Consider the following 20,304-nt stretch of genomic DNA (forward strand, 5'->3'; position numbering starts at 1 on the left):
AATATCTGTAAAATCATATATCCCTCTAATAGAGCACCATAGCGTTCAATTAGAGGTTTTACGTTATCTCTTTATTAGGCCATGTAAATTTTCACCTACCGATATACATCGGTAGTTGAATATTTACGCGGCCTAATAGAAGGATGTATGTATATAATTATATACGTGGAATCATGTCCCCTTTAAAAAGTTTCTATTGTACTGCTATTAGATGCTCAGCAAGCAAAAAACTCATCCGGGCTGCTCAGATTTGTACATGTATTATCTGAATGAAATTTATTTTATCTTAAGGTGTGTGTATATTGTCTTGGATTACTTAAAAATAACTTTTTTTATGGTTGCTGCTTGTGAAGACTTTGTACTTCTTTGTGATAAATATAAAAAGGAAAGCTGGGTGCTACCGGAGCTAGAATTCTTGTCTTTCATGGTCAGCTTCAACAGGAGATTCTGTTTGTTGAGACCTCCACTCTACAAAAAAAACATACAATAAGATGTTATGCACATCTGAAGGAAATAAGATTTCCTTATTTAACCTGCTATCCAACATTTTATTATGAGCAGCTGTCAGCACTCTGTTCTGTCAAACAACAGGTCAGCTGTTAAGCCTTGTCACGGGATGTCAGAAGGACATCAGATCTTTAATTCCTTTTGTGCCTCAACATAAAATGAAGTATCATTAAGGAACTGTACTCCTGCATGGCTTAGAAGTCCCCTCAGACATGAAAGGGTCCATGGAGGAAAATGACCTGTCACTGCCTGTCTAATTCTACTCAGCAATTCCTGATCATGGTTTCCAAAGCTGAGCATATTGCTGTGGATTTCTGTATGATAACATTGCTAGTGAGCAGTGAAAATATTCACTCTTTCACTGCTTTTGTACAGATATGAAAAAGCTTCAAGATTTTTATTAACCTAAAATATACTAACAAAGTGGAGTCACAATGATTATTAAACCAGAATCATTTTGGTTTCACCATAGATATATAAACCTAGATTGGCCAATAGGGAAAAAGCCTGTCAGACTTAAATAGCATGACGTAACGTCATTGTATTGTACCTCAAACTTGACTGCACTGTTATTAACAATGAAGCTAATGAGGAGAATTTGACAAAATAACATTTATTTTCACATAAAAACTTTCTTGGATACATAATCCAGTAAACTAAAGCAATTCTGTGATAATATCTGATAACCACCATAGATTAAAACTAAAAGCTATGAATTGTTGCGAACAAATCATGAGCCATCAGGGCTTTATTTGCCACCCTCTCTTATCCCCATTCTCTCTTTTCCCCTTCTCCAAGGAAGAAAGGAGAGGGTGGGGCAAATAGCCCACCCACTCAAAGAGCCAGACCCTGGCTAGGTAAATAGACTAATATCATGTTGAACTAAACATGACTAAATATGATGAGCCGGTGAAGTTTTGATCTGATCAGGGAAATGGAATCAATGGCTTTCTTAGCTAGAGCTGGAACGAGACCAAGGAATGCAGGGTCGGACCAGACTCAGGGTCAGCAATGAGGGCCAAGATCGGGTCGGACCGGGTCAGCAGGCGGGCGATTTTTTATTCATTTAAGGTTAAAAGATATTTCTTTTACAGCCTAATGTTGTGACATCAATAAACTGAGATAAAAGAAACCATTATCACACCAGTCATTATATTTTGTGGCTTGGTTTATAGATGCAATCTACAATTTATGGCTAGAAATTGGTGGATCAATGCTATTCAATGGGTGATAGATTAATTACATGATTTGGCTAGTGTTTTTATTACAGATTTTATTTTCAACTGCTATTATAATCAACAAGAGATTAATTAAGAAATACTTTACAAATATAGAAATAGATAACCCAGCATAGTAGAAAGCAAAAATCCATCACTTCTCTAAAATTTCTGGTATTAGTGAAATAAACTAAAAATAAAATAAATTTGCTGGATTGAAGGTTCTTAGACGCGCTTTTAAGTTCCTCAGGATGCCCTCGTTGTAAATGCCTCAATAGTATTGAGGTGGACCCTTCTTTGTAGCTTAAAGGTTGACTTGCAACAAAATTCACCTTACAATTATTTGGCATCAAAATATTCACCATGTCTTACTATGTTGTGTTGTAGGTGCCAAATACGTGAAAATGTGATTACAAGCATTTAAAAGCTCAAAAACGAAAAGCCGCCGTAGATTGGAATCTCTTTATTTCGATGATGTATTTATTACAGTTTGGTTATCGTCTTGTCACGTGATGTTCTCAGTTGAATTGAAAAGCCAATAAAAAGCTAAATATAAAACTAATCGTAGCACTAGTTTATGACAAACACTTCGGGTTTCCCCGAATACCCCATATCAAATATAGATGCTAGCTACTTTACAGTTTTGTTTCGGCATTATTCAATCGTCAAGTCGTAACCTGATCTCGTGACCCAATACTTCGAAAATAATTTTTGCAGCACTTCTCGATTATCACAGGTGACCAACAGGCTCGTCATGTTTATCAGACAATGATATGTACTCCTTCGAGCTAAGGTTAAAAAGTTTAACGATTTTTTACGGTAAGTTATAAGATATCAGTGCTAAAAGTGACAGCATTACAATGACGATAAAACAGGCGCGTAAAAACAATAGACATGGTTTTATTGAATGCGTGAAGTTTATTTATGAAAATATTTTGACGAATGAGGTTACATGAAAGTGTAAACAGAAACCATCCTGTAACAACTACGTCCCATTTGAGCCGTTTTGGAAAGAGAATCCAAACTACGGCGGTCTCATGTGGCTGCGATTAACTGTTCGTTTTTAGCTTTTAAGAGCTTGTAATCACATTTCCACATATTTTGCACCTACAAAACAACAGAGTAAGACATGGTGAATCTTATGACACCAAATAACTGTAATGTGAATTTTATTGCAAGTCAACCTTTAAACATTAGCATGATGTTGAACCTCGGCAACTTCTCCATGGTAGCAATTAGTGCTAGCTTGGGAAAGTTTTTCACCTATCCAGCACTACTAAGCAACACTCTCGTCGCTTTCTCACTGTGGTTGCAAACCTCAATCACCACAGGTGAAGACAAAGTCAAGCCACCACGATTCTTAATTGTGATTAGGGAATTCGTTGCTTGGTTTACATCATAGTTGGTAACATCCACGATACTAGTGATACAATCATTACATTTCAGCTTTGGTGGCCTAGCCAGCTACATAGCCAGCTGTAAAATAATCATTCTGTCTCATTTTTGACTTAAGACATACTTGCATACTCATCATATTTAGTCATGTTTAGTTCAACATGATATTAGTCTATTTACCTAGCCAGGATCTGGCTCTTTGAGTGGGTGGCTATTTGCCCCCACCCTCTCCTTTCTCCCCTCTCTCTTTTCCCCTTCTCACATCTTCTTTGGAGAAGGGGAAAAGAGAGAATGGAGATAGGAGAGGGTGGCAAATAAAGCCCTGATGGCTCATGATTTGCTCGCAACAATTCACAGCTTTTATAGTTTTAATCTATGGTGGTTATCAGATATTATCACAGAATCGTTTTAGTTTACTGGATTATGTATCCAAGAAGGTTTTTATGTGAAAATAAATGTGATTTTGTAAAATTCTCCTCATAAGCTTCATTGTTAACAACAGTGCAGTCAAGCGTGAGGTACAATACAATGACGTTGCGTCATGCTATTTAAGTCTGACAAGGCAACCAATGGGAATAGCTATTATTGGCCAATCTAGGTTTATATATCGATGGGTTTCACTTATTCATAGCTTGATGTCGCACATAATTTTATGCCAATTCCATCTGCAGTGTGCTCAACCCTGAGAGGCTAGAACCCCAGGTTAACATGAATTGGTTTTGTGTCATAACAAGTACTTGCATAGTTTCTGTTTAGGTTTATCTACAAGCTGAGTAAGCTGCCCAAAGCTAGTAGAAAATGAAATAGATACTTAGTAAAATTATAGATTCTGAACTGATTAAGATATTTAATGCGAGAAATTAGCTTAAACTTTGGCCTAATTTGAAAAGCATTTCTATTTTTGAAATGAAATTATTGCTAATAAAGTACCATATATAAATTTACAGCTAGTAATTGTATCAAATAATATTATTGCATAATGAATACATGAACAATTTTGCAAGGTTCAAGCTAGAACAAGTGCGATCTACACTCCGCAGGAACTGACATTATTGTTTGTGAAAGGTACAAAAATGTTAACACTGAAAAGCAAATGAAGCTTACATCTCGAGCTTCTTAGATTCACTTCAGATGTAAATAAAAAGCAAATTACTGGCTATTGAGTTTGCTCTGCAAATTATTGCAGGAAAGAATAAAATGTGTAAAAAACAAAAACATCTAAAAAAGCCTAAATTAACTCTCACTTTTGTGTTTGTATTAGAAATATCGCATATTCGGGTGTTTTATATTTGTAGAGTACTATAACATGCCTATATGACATATTATAATTATGAAGTCATCAACATAATCAGATGCAGGGTAAGGAATACAAATGCTAAACTCTTGGAAGCAAAAGGTAGGTATGTTATAATGTGGTTTGATACCTACTGAGAACAGCAATGGCAACAGCGACGCCGAGACCTGCGATGATTAAGCCTATGACAAAGGCTATCCGTTTTGTTTTACTCTTGGTCGGAGTCGTCACACCTTCCTCACCTGAACCCACCTGGGCACCTGAAACATGCTACCTTTGTTACATTTTCACTGCAACACGCCATGCTGGAATATATTCTAGAACAGACGTTATGACTATTGTGGGTTTGTGGCAACAGCAATTGCAGTCAATTAGCCTACTCAATGAGCTATAATGTACCATATTTAATAATTAATACATTTCCTAAGTTCAAATAACATAAATAAACAGCTAGAGAACTACTCACCAATAGGCTTATTGAACTCTGACGGGTCAGATGTATCTGAAAAACCTGCAACATACATAGCTCAATGTCTAATGGTTTGAGCTTAGGTTAAAATTAAATAGAGATTAAAAGTGACAAAAAAACAGTGGAAAAGTTATTCTAGAGCAAACTACAGTTTTATCAAAGGCAATCAAGACTAAATTATATGAATACCGAAGAAACTATCATGTGATATACAGTACTTCGTTTTCCGAAATTTTGTTTAAGATTTGCTAAAGAACAATTGTTATGAATGGCCCTAAGCCCTAGGCCCTAAGCCAAGTGCGAATAAAGGGTGCTTTCGGATTTTGTGCTCATTGCACACCCCTGTCAATTGTAGGAGAAATATGGTAACTTTTGCCTTTGGAGTACACGATGGTACTTCGTAAGTGAACTGAGTGTGGCTCTTTAACAAAAGGTAAATGGTTGCATAGTGATCAGCTCCATAAGCTGTGGTGCAAGAACTTTTTGAATCATGAAAACTGCATAAAGAAGATAATTCCCACTTATGGATATGTAGAGGACTAAGCAAATGCTTATTAAAACCCCAACGTCGCGATTTGTCTTATATTTTATCACGGGTAGGTGGAGAGAAATTGACAGCGCCCAAATTAGTATAGGTAAGTTGTGTAAAGTAACTTGATTTCTAGTTGAATGTGAGTGTAAAAAGGAAAGCGGGAAGTCTGAATGACATAGATTAGAATCTTCTGTGAAGTAGAAGACATTGAACTACAACAGAAACCTAGACTATACTTTGCTAAGGCTACCATTTGTAAAGAGAGTTGAAACTGGATCAACTCTAGAGAAGCCATTTATCTGCGGCATGGTTGTCTTGTCTCTTTTTGGTTTGGGTTCAGAGCTGGAGGATGTAGGGGAAGATGACTTTGGTCGAAAGGAACTAGAGGATGTATGAGGCTGGGCCTTTGTAGGCGATGTTTCTGCAGTTTCTGTCAACAGGATAGGGTAACACAAAACTTAATATATGTGACACGGAGTAACTTAAAGGTTGACTTGCAACAAAATTCACATTACCGTTATTTGATATGAAAAGATTCACCATGTCTTACTCTGTTGTGTTGTAGGTGCAAAATATGTGGAAAGGTGATTATAAGCTCTTAAAGGTTCAAAAACGAACAGAAAATCGCAGCCACACGAGACCGCCGTAGTTTGGATTCCCTTTTCAAAACGGCTCAAATGTGATGTAGTTGTGAGAGATGGTTTCTGTTTACACTTTCTTGCAACCTTATTCATCGAAATATTTTCACAAATATACTTCACGAATTCAATAAAACCATGTCTATTGTTCTTACACGTCTATTTTATCGTCATTGCAATGCTGTCACTTTTAGCAGTGATATCTTATAACTTACCGTAAAAAATCATTAAACTTTTTAACCTTAGCTCGAAGGAGTACATATCATTGTCTGATAATCATGACGAGCCTGTCGGTCACCTGTGATAATCAAAAAGTGCTGCAAAAATTATTTGCCAAGTATTGCGTAACATGATCAGAGAACGACTTGACGATTGAATAATGCCGAAACAAAACTGTAAAGCAGCGAGCATCTATATTTGATATGGGGTCTTCGGTAAAACCCGACGTGTTTGTCATAAACTAGTACTACGATCAGTTTTTTATTGAGCTTTGTATTGGCCTTTCAGTTCATGTGAGAACATACGTGACCAGTCGATAACCAAATTTCGTGGTTACGTCATCGAAATAAAGAGATTCCAATCTACGGCCGCTTTTCGTTTTTGAGCTTTTAAGAGCTTGTAAACACAGTTCCACATATTTGGCACTTACAACACAACAGAGGAAGACATGGTGAATCTTTTGATACCAAATAACTGTAATGTGAATTTTGTTGCAAGTCAACCTTTAACTTGATAGGTTTTTAGAAGACACCATTCTATCTAAATTAAAAAAATTTCTCAAATTTTGTTTTATGGAGCTTTTTTATTTGCATTCATGAGAGTTTGCAAACAATATTTATCCAGTGGTTCAAAGACTTATCTAAATGCCATAGCAAATGTCTCACTGTTTGTAAACTATTGCTACCTACATTTGCATGCATTGTCAGGTTACGATTCCTTGAAATTTTGTACTTAGTTCACTGTATCTGTCTTAAAATGTCATTGTCACAACTTCTGAAAGTTAAAATTGAAATAACAATAATGTCAGTTCAAAGGTACACTGGTAGGCACATAAAAATTCAGATTAACTCAAGAAATGTGGATAGATGGTTTGGATAGCCTCAGTTTATCACGAACAAATTGTCGATTGACTACCGCTTTGTAAATTTGTATAAATTTACAGATGCTTACTAGAAGCAAATACGGAAGTAGTTGTAGTACTCATAGCATCACATGAGAAGTAGCAATATGAAACACCTTTAACCCAGCTTAATCCATTATATTTACTTTACAATTATCCTAGTAATTATCATTGTCTTTGACAATTAGTAAAATGTGGTTATAATTTTTGGTAGTCAACAATAATATTGAATAATTCATCTGTTATCTGTCATTCATTTGTTATCTGTCATTCATCTGTTATCTGTCATTCATCTGTTACCTGTTATCTGTCAATCATCTGTTGGTCTTGAAACAATTTATATGTTAACTCTAACCTTAACCATCCAATACGTTTAGCCTATTCTGTACTTTTATGTATTGACTTTTTCTACAAACCTGATAGATTGGTGCAAAACCTATCCATATTAGGACAATGGTAGCCATAATGGCGTATATAAAGCATTTCATTTAACTGATGTGTATTTTTTATTCCTTATACATGTATATTTATTCAAGTGCTTACCTTCATGTATGTCATCTATGCTGTATGTGAACATATCATACTTCTCACTTCTGCCAGCAGATGACAAGGAATATGAAAAGGTTTGCTTCTCAGTACTTGAGTTGCTTGTTTTATGTGCAAAATCTTCACGTTTTGGTGTAAAATAGTATTTTCTCTGATCTGTGTATACGTTAAATATGTCATGTGAGCTGGACATTATTTCTTGAGTTGACTTACTGTCTGTCAAACTGGTACTTATATCTGCAGTTGTTATACTCACATTAACAGTCATTGCACCATTATCAATAGTTATTGTACTCATATCAGTAGCTGTACCCACATCAGCCATTACTGTACTTATATCTGCAGTTATACTGATATCTGCAATTGTTGCATCTGTAGTTGGGCTCAAATAAGCAGTTGTTGTACGTGTATCTACAGGTGTTGTACCCATTTTAACAGTTGTTGCAGCTGTATCAGAAGTTGCTGCACTCATATCTGCAGTTGTTGTACTCACATCAGCAGCTGTTGTACTGTTATCAGAAGGTGTTGTACTCATATTCGTAGTTATTGTACTCATATCTGCAGTTGTTGTCCTCATATCAGCAATTGTTGTACTCTTATCTGCCATTGCTGCATTTATATCAAAAGTTGTTGGGTTTACATCTGCAGTTGTTGTACTCACATCAGCAGCTGTTGTACCGTTATCAGAAGGTGTTGTATTCATATTCGTAGTTATTGTACTTATATCTGCAGTGTCTGTGCTCATATCAGCAACTGTTGTACTCATATCTACAGTTGCTGTACTCGTATTAACAATTGTTGTACCCTTATCTACAGTTGTTGTACTCATACCAACAGTGTTTATACTGATATCTTCAGTTGAGGTACTAATATTTGTAGCTGTACTCATATCAGCAGCTGTTGTACCCTTATCAGAAGTTTTTGTACTCATATTCGTAGTTATTGTACTCATATCTGCAGTTGTTGTACCCATATCTACAGTTGTTGTATTCATATCAACAGTTGTTGCACTCATACCAACAGTGTTTGTATAGGTGTCTGCAGTTGATATACTAATATTTGTAGCTGTATTCATATCTGCAATTTTTCTACTCATACCAACAGTTGTCATACCAGTTGTTGCATTTTTTGTACTCATATCAATAGTTGTTGTACTTATATCTGTAAATCCTGTATTCATATAAGCAGTTGTTGTACTTCTATCTGCGGTTGCTGCATTCATATCAAAAGTTGTTGGACTTACATTGGCGGTTGCTGTATTTACATCAGCAGTTGTTTTGCTTGTATCAGTAGTTGCTGAACTTAATTCTGCTGTTATTGTATCCATATCTGCAGTTGTACTTTTATCACTAGCTGTTGTACTTACGTCTGCAGTTGTTGCACTCATATCTACAGTTGTTATACTCATATCAGCAGCAGTTGTACCCTTATCAGAAGTGTTTGTACTCATATTCGAAGTTATTGTACCCATATCTGCAGTTGTTGTACTCATATCAGCAGTTGTTGCACTTATATCTGTAGTTCCTGTGTTTACATTAGCAGTTGGTGTACTTCTATCTGCAGTTGCTGTATCCATATCAAAAGCTGTTGAACTTACCTCTGCAGTTGCTGTATTTACATCAGCAGTTGTTGTGCTCGTATTCGTCATTACTGAACTTAATACTGCTGTTATTGTATCCATATCTGCAGTTGTACTCATATCAACAGTTTTTGTATTCATATCTACAGTTGCTGTACTTATATCTACAGTTGTTGCACCATCAACTGCAATCATAATACTCCAATCTGCAGTTGTTGTACTCCAATCTTCGGTTGTACTAATATCCACAGTTGTTGTACCCCAATCTTCGGTTGTACTAGTATCCGCAGTTATTTTGCCAAAACTTGGAGTTTTTTTGTTCATATCAGCAGTTGTTGCACTCATATCAGCAGTTGTTGCACCCATATCAGCAGTTGTTGTATGCATATTCACAGTTTTTGTATGCATGTCTGCAGTTGTATTCATATCAGCAGTTGTTGTACCCTTTTCAGAAGTTGTACTTATATTCATAGTTGTTGTACTCATATCTGCAGTAGTTGTATTCATATCTGCAGTAGTTTTACTCATATCTGAAGTAGTTGTACTCATATCTGCATTTACTATACTCACATTAACAGTCGTTGCACCAGTATCAATAGTTATTGTACTCATATCAGTAGCTGTATCCACGTCAGCCATTACTGTACTTATATCTGCAGTTATACTAATATCTGTCATTGTTGCATCCATATCAGTAGTTGTGCCCAAATAAGAAGTTTCTGTACCCGTATCTACAGTTTTTGTATTCATTTCTGTCATTGTTGTACCCATATCAAAAGTTATTGTAGCCATGTCAGAACTTGCTGCACTCATATCTGCAGTTGTACTCATACCAACAATTTCTGTATTTATATCTGTAGTTCCTGTATTTACATAAGCAGTTGTCGTACTCATATCTGCGGTTGCTACATTCATATCAAAAGTTGTTGGACTTACATCTATGGTTGCTGTATTTACATTAGCAGTTGTGCTCATATCAATAGCTGTTGTACTTACACCTGCAGTTGTTGTAGTCACATCAGCAGCTCTTGTACCGTTATCTGAAGGTGTTGTACGCATATTCGTAGTTATTGTACTCATATCTGCAGTTGTTGTACTCATATCAGCAATTGTTGGACTCATATCTGCAGTTACTGTACTCGTATTAACAGTTGTTGTACCCTTATCTACAGTTGTTGTACTCATATCAACAGTTGTTGTACTCATACCATCAGTGTTTGTACTGATATCTGCGGGTGATGTGCTAATATTTGTAGTTGTACTCATATCAGGAGCTGTTGTACCCTTATAAGAAGTTGTTGTACTCATATTCATAGCTATTGTACTCTTATCTGCAGTAGTTGTACTCATATCTGCATTTGATATACTCACATTAACAGTCGTTGCACCAGTATCAATAGTTGTTGTACTCATATCAGTAGCTGTATCCACGTCAGCCATTAATGTACTTATATCTGCAGTTATGCTAATATCTGTCGTTGTTGCATCCATATCAGTAGTTGTGCCCAAATAAGCAGTTTCTGTACCTGTATCTACAGTTTTTGTATCCATTTCTGTCATTGTTGTACCCATATCAAAAGTTATTGTAGCCATATCAGAAGTTGCTGCACTCATATCTGCAGTTGTTGTACTCATACCAACAGTTTTTGTATTTATATCTGTAGTTTCTGTATTTACATAAGCAGTTGTTGTACTCATATCTGCAGTTGCTACATTCATATCAAAAGTTGTTGGACTTACATCTATGGTTGCTGTATTTACATTAGCAGTTGTTGTGCTCATATCAATAGCTGTTGGACTTACATCTGCAGTTGTTGTACTCACATCAGCAGCTGTTGTACCGCTATCAGAAGGTGTTGTATTTATATTCATAGTTGTTGTACTAATATCTGCAGTTGGACTCATATCAGCAGTTGTTGGATTCATATCAGCAGTTGTTGTACCCATATCAGCAGTTGTTGTACTCATATCAGCAGTTGTTGTACTCATATCTGCAGTTTTTGAACTCATATCTGCATTTGTTGTACTTATATCTGCAGTTGTTCTCATATCAGCAGTGTTTGTACTCATATCTGCAGTTTTTGTACTCATATTTGCATTTGTTGTACTCATATCTGCAGTTGTTGTACTCATATCTGCAGTTGCTGTACTCATATCTGCAGTTATTATACTCATATCTGCAGTTGTTGTACTCTTACCTGCAGTTGTGGTATTAATATCTGCAATTGTTGAACTCATACCTGGAGCTGTTGTACTCATATCTGCAGTTGGACTCATATCTGCAGTTATTGTACTCATATCAGCAGCTGTTGTACTCATATCTGCAGTTTTTGTACTCATATCTGCATTTGTTGTAATCATATCTGCAGTTGTTGTACTCATATCAGCAGCTGTTGTACTCATATCTGCAGTTGTTGTACTCATGTCTGCAGTTGTTGTACTCATATCTGCATTTGTTGTACTCATATCTGCAGTTGTTGTACTCATATCAGCAGTTGTTGTACTCATATCTGCAGTTTTTGTACTCATATCTGCATTTGTTGTACTCCTATCTGCAGTTGTTGTACTCATATCTGCAGTTGTTGTACTCATATCTGCAGTTGCTGTACTCATATCAGCAGCTGTTGTACTCATATCTGCATTTGCTGTACTCATATCTGCAGTTGGACTAATATCTGCAGTTTTTGTACTCATATCTGCATTTGTTGTAATCATATCTGCAGTTTTTGTACTCATGTCTGCAGTTGTTGTACTCATATCTGCATTTGTTGTACTCATATCTGCAGTTGGACTAATATCTGCAGTTTTTGTACTCATATCTGCATTTGTTGTAATCATATCTGCAGTTGTTGTACTCATATCTGCAGTTGCTGTACTCATATCTGCATTTGTTGTAATCATATCTGCAGTTGTTGTACTCATATCTGCAGTTGCTGTACTCATATCTACAGTTGTTATACTCATATCTGCAGTTGTTGTACTCATATCTGCAGTTGGACTAATATCTGCAGTTTTTGTACTCATATCTGCATTTGTTGTACTCATATCTGCAGTTGTTGTACTCATACCAGCAGTTGTTGCAACCATATCAACGGTTGTCACATCAATAGCAGTGTTCATATAAGACTCTGCTGTCATTGTGGTAGACTGAGTCGTTGTGATAGACTCCGTTGTAACAGTTTTTTCAGCTACTATGTTTACCACCGAAAGATCTGTCAACAAATACGCTGTTACTATACTGTATACCTATTCCAATGCTTTTATTAAGCTCTCATCTTTAAAAATCAGGGCAGTAGGCCAAAACCTCTATTTCCCACTTCATTTACCTAAAGCATAAAATATCATAGAGCGACAATAAACCTGCAAAGTACAGTATTGAAACATAAAGGCATTCTTAAAAATTACATAAAATACGCAAAGCCGAATAATTTGTGGTGCTTTCAAAAATGTAAATCAAAACCTACAAAGTAGAAGCTAAGATATCCTGCACTCTAGAAAACGTACTTTCATGCAATTTAATTGATGATATGAGTAGCATAGAGTACTGTTGATGATGGAGCCTCAGAATCTACGGGTGTTTTGTTGCGAGGGGTGTATGATCCACGTCCTAAGTTTTGAAATTAGCTTAACTTGCTACAGAGCATCAGCCTGTTGTGGTGGGGGTCAAGAAAATACTGCGGGGATTCTAAATAGGTAGAGTTCCGTTTTTTCACTACGAGTGCAGGTGAGTGTCTAAAGCTCCCCCTTTCCATGGTTTCTTGGAAGTTAGCTTAACTCCTTAAAAACATTATCCTTGATTCCCTAATAGTCAATTACCCTCCCTAATGGTCTCGAGGCTCTAAAGCTACATCATGTGATTTCTATTGCAACCTTGACCTCCAAGCCAAGAAATCAGCCAAAATTTGTTTTGTAAGGAAATTACACTACATTTGCTCAAATCCTTCTAGAAATTAGCCTAATCTCGTAGCTGTCTAGAAAATAACCCTCTAATTATCAATTTATTTTTGAAATTCAGTCCAGATTTGTCTTTTTTCATTGAGTTATACACACAGCGAGCCCAAAAGTTCGTTTATCACAAAATACAGTGAGTACAACAGTCTGTTTATCGCTAATGTTATGTTACCTCTACTGCGACCTTGACCTGTAAGATATTTAGCCCAAATTAGTTGTTTTTCATAGCTATAGACACAGTGAGCCCAATAGTCCTTATGCCCTTTACTTTGTGAGACTTGAACAAGAAAAACAGAGTTGTAGATAAAACGTATCCAATAGTATGTTTATCACAAAATACAACGTTTAAGATATCCCACTACTGACAGAAGTGGTTACCCACCCATTGCTGACTGATATACTCACCAAAAATTTGATCTTCTCCATGTATCGAAGCGGAATTGTCCAATAAGAAATCGCTAAACCACCTCTGTCTAAATCGTTTGCTCTCTCTAGATCATATGACAAAACGTAATAGTGTCTCATTTAACCCTTATTCAACCCACTTTTACTACGAGCATTCTAGAAAGCAAGAGGAGCCTACTGATCACTGCCCTTCCCCAGCTATGACAGGGTAAGAACTATATGGGCCATGATCCCATACGCTCATGACTAGAGCCAATCGCCCTTTTGGTTTAAATGTGTGGTTGAAATACTCTCGACCCCCGAGACATAAAAATATGTTGGAAATGGCAGCTGCCTACGTACGATGAATGAAAATATCATCATGGACCTCAAGGTTCCATGCCTAAATTCAGAGCGTCACCTCTACTTTCCTGCGCCAGGTTGGATCTGATCATCAAAGAAAAGATCCAACTTTTTACACTACTATTGGAAGCTACCAGACAGGGAAAAGGATGTTCTGGCATATCTCTATTACTAGGACCACTACGGTTCCGAATACCCTTGAAGTACGCACACACCAAAAGAGAGCAGTACCTACATTGCGAAATATAAGATGGCCGACAAGTTTAACGATTAAAAAGGAGATGCCCTTACAGACCTAAACTGTTTAGGTCTGTGCAAAAGCCTGTTACAGGCTTTTGCTGCTACTATCCAAAGTGGACTAAGACTACGCTATACTAAAGCTAACCGTAATCGATAGAGTGTTTACTGTCGCCCCCGGTTGTGTACAGTGATGTTGGACTTGTTGAACACTAGCAACGCCGTAGTGTTTGGGGTGGAGATTGTAGAAATATAACTCTCTTGAAGGGGTGTGCGATAGGCGATTATTAGTTACTTAAAGGTTGACTTGCAATAAAATTCACATTACAGTTATTTGGTATCAAAAGATTCACCATGTCTTACTCTGTTGTGTTGTAAGTGCCAAATATGTGGAAATGTGATTACAACTCTAAAAACCTCAAAAACGAAAAGCCGCCGTAGATTGGAATCTCTTTATTTCGATGACGTAGCCATGAAATTTGGTTAATATCTTGTCACGTATGTTCTCACGTGAATTAAAAGGCCAATAAAAAGCTCAATATAAAACTTATCGTAGCACTAGTTTATGAAAAGCACTTCGGGTTTTACCGAAGACCCCGTATCCAATATAGATGCTCGCTACTTTATAGTTTTGTTTCGGCCTGGTCTAATCGTCACGTCGTAATCTAATCATGTGACCCAATACTTCGCAAATAATTTTTGCAGCACTTTCCATTTATCACAGGTCACCGACAGGCTCGTCATGATTATCAAACAATGATATGTACTCCTTCGAGGTAGGGTTAAAAAATTAAATGAATTTTTATGGTAAGTTATAAGATATCACTGCTAAAAGTGACAGCATTACAATGACCATAAAACAGACGCCTAAGAAAAATAGACATGATTTTATTGACTGCGTGAAGTATATTTGTGAAAATATTTCGACGAATAAGGTTGCATGAAAGTGTAAACAGAAACCATCTCTCACAATTATGTCACATTTGAGCCATTTTGGAAAGAGAATCTAAACTACGGCGGTCTCGTGTGGCTGCGATTAACTGTTCGTTTTTGAGCTTTTAAGAGCTTGTAATCACATTTCCACATATTTGGCTCCTACAGCACAACAGAGTAAGACATGGTGAATCTTTTAATACCAAATAACTGTAATGTGAATTTTATTGCAAGTCAACCTTTAACAAATTTAGCCAGTATACAATAACTTAAGATTGTATCGATGAACATCACACAGGGTGGACTATCGAAACACATGGGAGTACTTAATAATATCAATAGAAGAGTGAAGGAGAGTGAGAGAGACGTTTGATAAAACCATGCCAGCGAGTACAGGGATGCCATCCACCGTTACAGATACCTACGAAGAGTATCTCCATATCGAGCTATCACAAAGTTAGCCGCGATACAACTACCCAGAGAAATCATTAATCACTAAAAAGCGCATGTTTATTAACCAAGCAAGCAAACAATTGCACTACATCCCAATAGCATCCATTAGCCAACGGGAAAACCAATGCGAGTGCTAGTTGACTCTTATTAAACATAATATAAACACGAGGGATAGCAACCGATAGAGTACATGTAGATAGTTTACTCTTCACAAGTTCAGTACATCTTCACACCGCTTTACTGCAACCCACTATAGTCGAACTTTGCACGGAGTGAGGAGAGGCACATTGTTTGATAGAAAAAGGAGTAGGAGAAGCTACTGTACGAGGTAACATGCAGAAAGGTAAAGTCTAGAAAAGACATACGAACCTCGTTCCTTTATTTATTACCCGTTAATTGATGTATTTTGATTCGACTCGACAGAGTCGTGTGAATTGTCTTTTCTTATTTTTTATTAAACGTTTGCAGTGTTAAATTACACTGTAAATGTAATGTTCTCCTATTTTTACCTAATCAATTGGTATATCCTAGACTTGATGCAAGAATCCTATATAAACAAATACATATATATTCTAAATAAAAAAAAGAAAAACCCTTTGTCTACTACCCAACAATTTCATTGTTTGTCTTTTAGCAAAGCTTTCAACTTTTTGAGTAGAAGAATGAAAATGGCAGTCTCTTGACCGAATGAAGGGAAGATGATGGGAGATGACGGAAGAGCGGAGAGAAGGGAGAGAGGAAACGAAGGAAAAGTGCTATGATGACATTGTGAGGGTTAGTAACTTTTCCTGACAAATGATCGATAATTAGTGTTTTCTCCGCTATTATCTCCTTTTTCTCTCAATTTATTTTTATTTCCACTTTTTGTAAATGGCTGATGAAGACAACAACAGCGTAGAGAAGGAGAGTACTAAGAGTTTGGCGATGTGACCAACTGGGGATGGAGCAGTGTCAACCCGTGGCCGTTACAGTTAGGTAGACGGCACACAGCGATGCTTCTGTGGCTGCAGACATGGTCTTCAGCAAACGTTAATCCGGGAAAAGGAACATCAACCAGTTGTCGAGTAGTTACCGCACAACCCAAGACAATAGCGGCGTCACCGACAACATCGGTGAAGCAATTGTCAACCTCGGATGTATCTCGTAAACTATCGTGCAAACCAGAGAATCTCACAGACTTTTGCAGTAGAACAACTCTATGACGAGTTGCGGTAAGATGTACAAACACATAACACACACAGTCGCTGAAGAAACATCCGGTGTCGATGCCCAACATTGAGCTCGTCCATACCACCTGCCGCAAAAGTACTGAGGCATGCGAACTGTGTGGCATGAAGGTGAGCAGTGGAGCAAGGAGACAAAGTCACATGCTGTCCATTCACCGCTCCACTGAAGAGGAGTTGTGGGATGATGATGAATATTGTAAGTACAGCAGTTAAGCCTGGTTCCCATATCGATTGCGGGACTCCGGCGGTAACTTACACAGCAAAACGCTTGCTACGCTAGGCGGCTTCTGTTCACATATAAAGCTGCATCGCTAAACATAATCTCATAATCACATAAAATGTTCGCTTGCCATGCCGTTTCGATAATGGTGACCTTCACCTGTACAGTTCATTTTGATAAAATTTTGCCTGCGGCTTTTCGCGAAATCTGAACAGAACTCTTGCGTTTACCGCTGGCAACTACCGGCGGTACTCGGCGTGTAGGTTCACATTTCACCGCAATAGCCTGCGATGCTGTCGTCAGTGCTTGGCGACGTATATGTCAACCAGGCTTAAACCATAACTGTCACGTACAACTTTTATCGTATGTTTTAGGGAAATCAGACACATTGATTTCAATTTTGTACTCAAAATAAAGATTGGTCCACTAACCTTCAAAGTCATTAAGGCTTTTTTAAAGCGTTTCAATATCCTTCTCGAAAACAACACAGTCGGCATTACAAGCACCGCCCATAAATATGTGACGAAACCTAGATTTTTCAGGAACAGAAGTTAAGGATGTTTAGTCCGATTTAGAATAATAGAGATGCGTGTCTTAAAACCCATTATTATCTAAATCCAGCCTGTAAAACAATCTCAGTCTTTTATGAAAGGTATATAAACTACTTAAAATTGCTCGTAGCTTGTTACATGACGTTTAAATAGGCTGAACGCCGAGAAAAATGAGCTCAAAAAGCGCGGTTTTATCACAAGCTAGCGTTGTTATCACGCTTTTTTGAGCTCATTTTTAAATATGCAATGTTAAATAGCTTATCTACCTTTCAGAAAAGACTGAAATTATTTTTAAGGCTGAATTTAGATAATAATGAATTTTAAAACACCCATCTCTATTATTCTAAATCGGTCTAAACATCCCTACTTAACTTCCATTCCTAAAAAGTTAGGTTACGTCACGTATTTATGAGTGGAGCTTGTTGCGCCGATCGTGTTCTTTTCGAGACCGATATTAAACCGCTGTAAAAAAGCCTTCATGACTCTGAAAGTTAGTGGACCAATCTTTATTTTGAGTACAAAATCGGAATCAGCGTGTATGATTTACCTAGTAAATAAAACAAAAGTTGTACATGACGGTTATAGTTTAAGGGTTTGAGTAAGCCAACTACCACTCTTCGAATTGTCTTTCCGAAGGATGGCCTGCGTAAGGATCTTTTCAGCGTTATAGAGAGAGGTGGTTCCATATCGGGAATCACAAAGAGATTGGTGCTTTATTACTACAACACCTGTACGTACACGCAGGAGTACCAAAGTCTCACCTTTGTGTATGCCAAGCAGAGAGTACTTTTAGATGGTGTAAGTACTGAAAACATTGATGTTTAGCTTGGCGAATGGAATACACTCTTATGTATTGTACTTGGTATTTCGATTTGTAATTATGTTCTTCTGTACAAATGTTGTTATTTTTACATATTTTTGTTTTAAGGGTTATCCTAGAAATGTATACCTTTGGAACCGTAGATATATTTTTATGTTGTATTTACACTACTCTATATTGTTTGTTCTTTTTCAACATTGGGTATTGAATTTTAATTAAATAAAGCTCGTTCAAGTGAGATGCATGAGAGAATAACTACAATAACTAGTCTTCAAAGGAACTGAGTTGAACTCTGGAAGAGATTGTCTTTTTGATAAACTGACTGTTATACTCGCTGTATTTTGTGATAAACGAATAATTAAGATCGCTGTGTCTATAACTCTAAAAAAAGGCTGATTTGGGCTGAATTCCCAGAGAAAATTGATATTTTTAGGGTTATTTCCTAAACAGCTACAAGATTAGACTACACCCTAAAAAAATTGAGCGAATTTAGTGTAAATTATTTAAAAAAATTTAGGCTAATTTCCTAGCTTAGAGGCCAAAGTCCCAATAGAGGTCATGTGAGGTTAGCTTTAGAGCCTTACGACCATTAGGGAGGGTAATTAACTATTAGGAGATCAAAGCTAATGCTCTTAAGGAATTAGGCCAACTTTCAAAAACCATGGAAAAGGGGAGGTTTAGACACTCATCTGCAACTGTGGTGAAACAGGAACTCTAACTATTTCGTTGAGTGTCCTAAGAATTCCCGCAGTCTTTACTTGATCATTACCCCAATAAAATGGGATTTAAGGAACATAAGCTGATGTTCCGAAGCAATTTAGATTAATTTTCAAACTTTTAGGACGGGATCGCACATGACACTCCCCGAAATACTACTGACATGGCTGGCTATCATACCCCATAGAGAGTAAAGATTATAGGTTGCATAGTCCTGGCAAATTTGTTGACTTGTGTGACAGAAATCATCGCATTGCTCTGTATTTGAAATAGTTCCATAGATACCTGGCTGCCTCAAACACAGACAAGCCTCAGTGCCCATAGAGCTGGTCAGATCTGTAAATCAATTTGGATTGGTACAGTTCATTGAACAAACATAAGCGGGTAAAACTCGGTTCACCAATTTATGATGAAATGGACCTGGTAACATAACATCCATGGTATTTCTCCACAAACTATGATAATTTTCCTGATGACTATCTGCTTCTAAAACTAAAAACTGTATACCAAAACAGAGATTGAGTGCTACTACTACTAGCGTGACATGACATAGAGTTAACCTACGGTTAATGTTGCTAGAGCCATAAGCTTCAAGTTGAATAGGCTGAGGGTTGCCAGACCATGTTTTCAGTTCTACATGTAGTCTGATAGCGTTAGCTATGTAATTTCTTTCCAGATATAGCAGAGTTGGAGCAGGAGGGCTCATTGAAGTATTCTTAATCTCTAGATTCTGCAGAGGTTTGAGACATTGATAAGACCACTTATAAACATGTGTCCTTGAACATCTGAATCCTTACTTATATATTATTCAATCAGCAATGTAATACTCGCTTTATCTTAAGGAACTTGATACTTTTTATTACTGTAAAGGAGGAGAGTTGAGGAATGATTGAACAATGAGCTACTAGCTTGGTTAATAGTAAAATTTACTTGTATAAGCGATCGTAAAAGCACGAGTAATTCACATTCCTTGTCATGGTTATTATCACCAACCGTACAAGAAAGACTCCATCGCTATTTTAATAATATGAACAGGTCTGGGTTCAATACCCAGAAAAGGCCATCCATGATGACAGAAACAGCATCCAACATTAAATCACTCTCTGACAAATATGCAACATAGACTAGTCTGAACAGTCCCCTGAATACACA

The sequence above is a fragment of the Watersipora subatra genome, chromosome 3, assembly GCF_963576615.1.
Source record: "Watersipora subatra chromosome 3, tzWatSuba1.1, whole genome shotgun sequence".
Lineage (NCBI taxonomy): Eukaryota > Metazoa > Bryozoa > Gymnolaemata > Cheilostomatida > Watersiporidae > Watersipora > Watersipora subatra.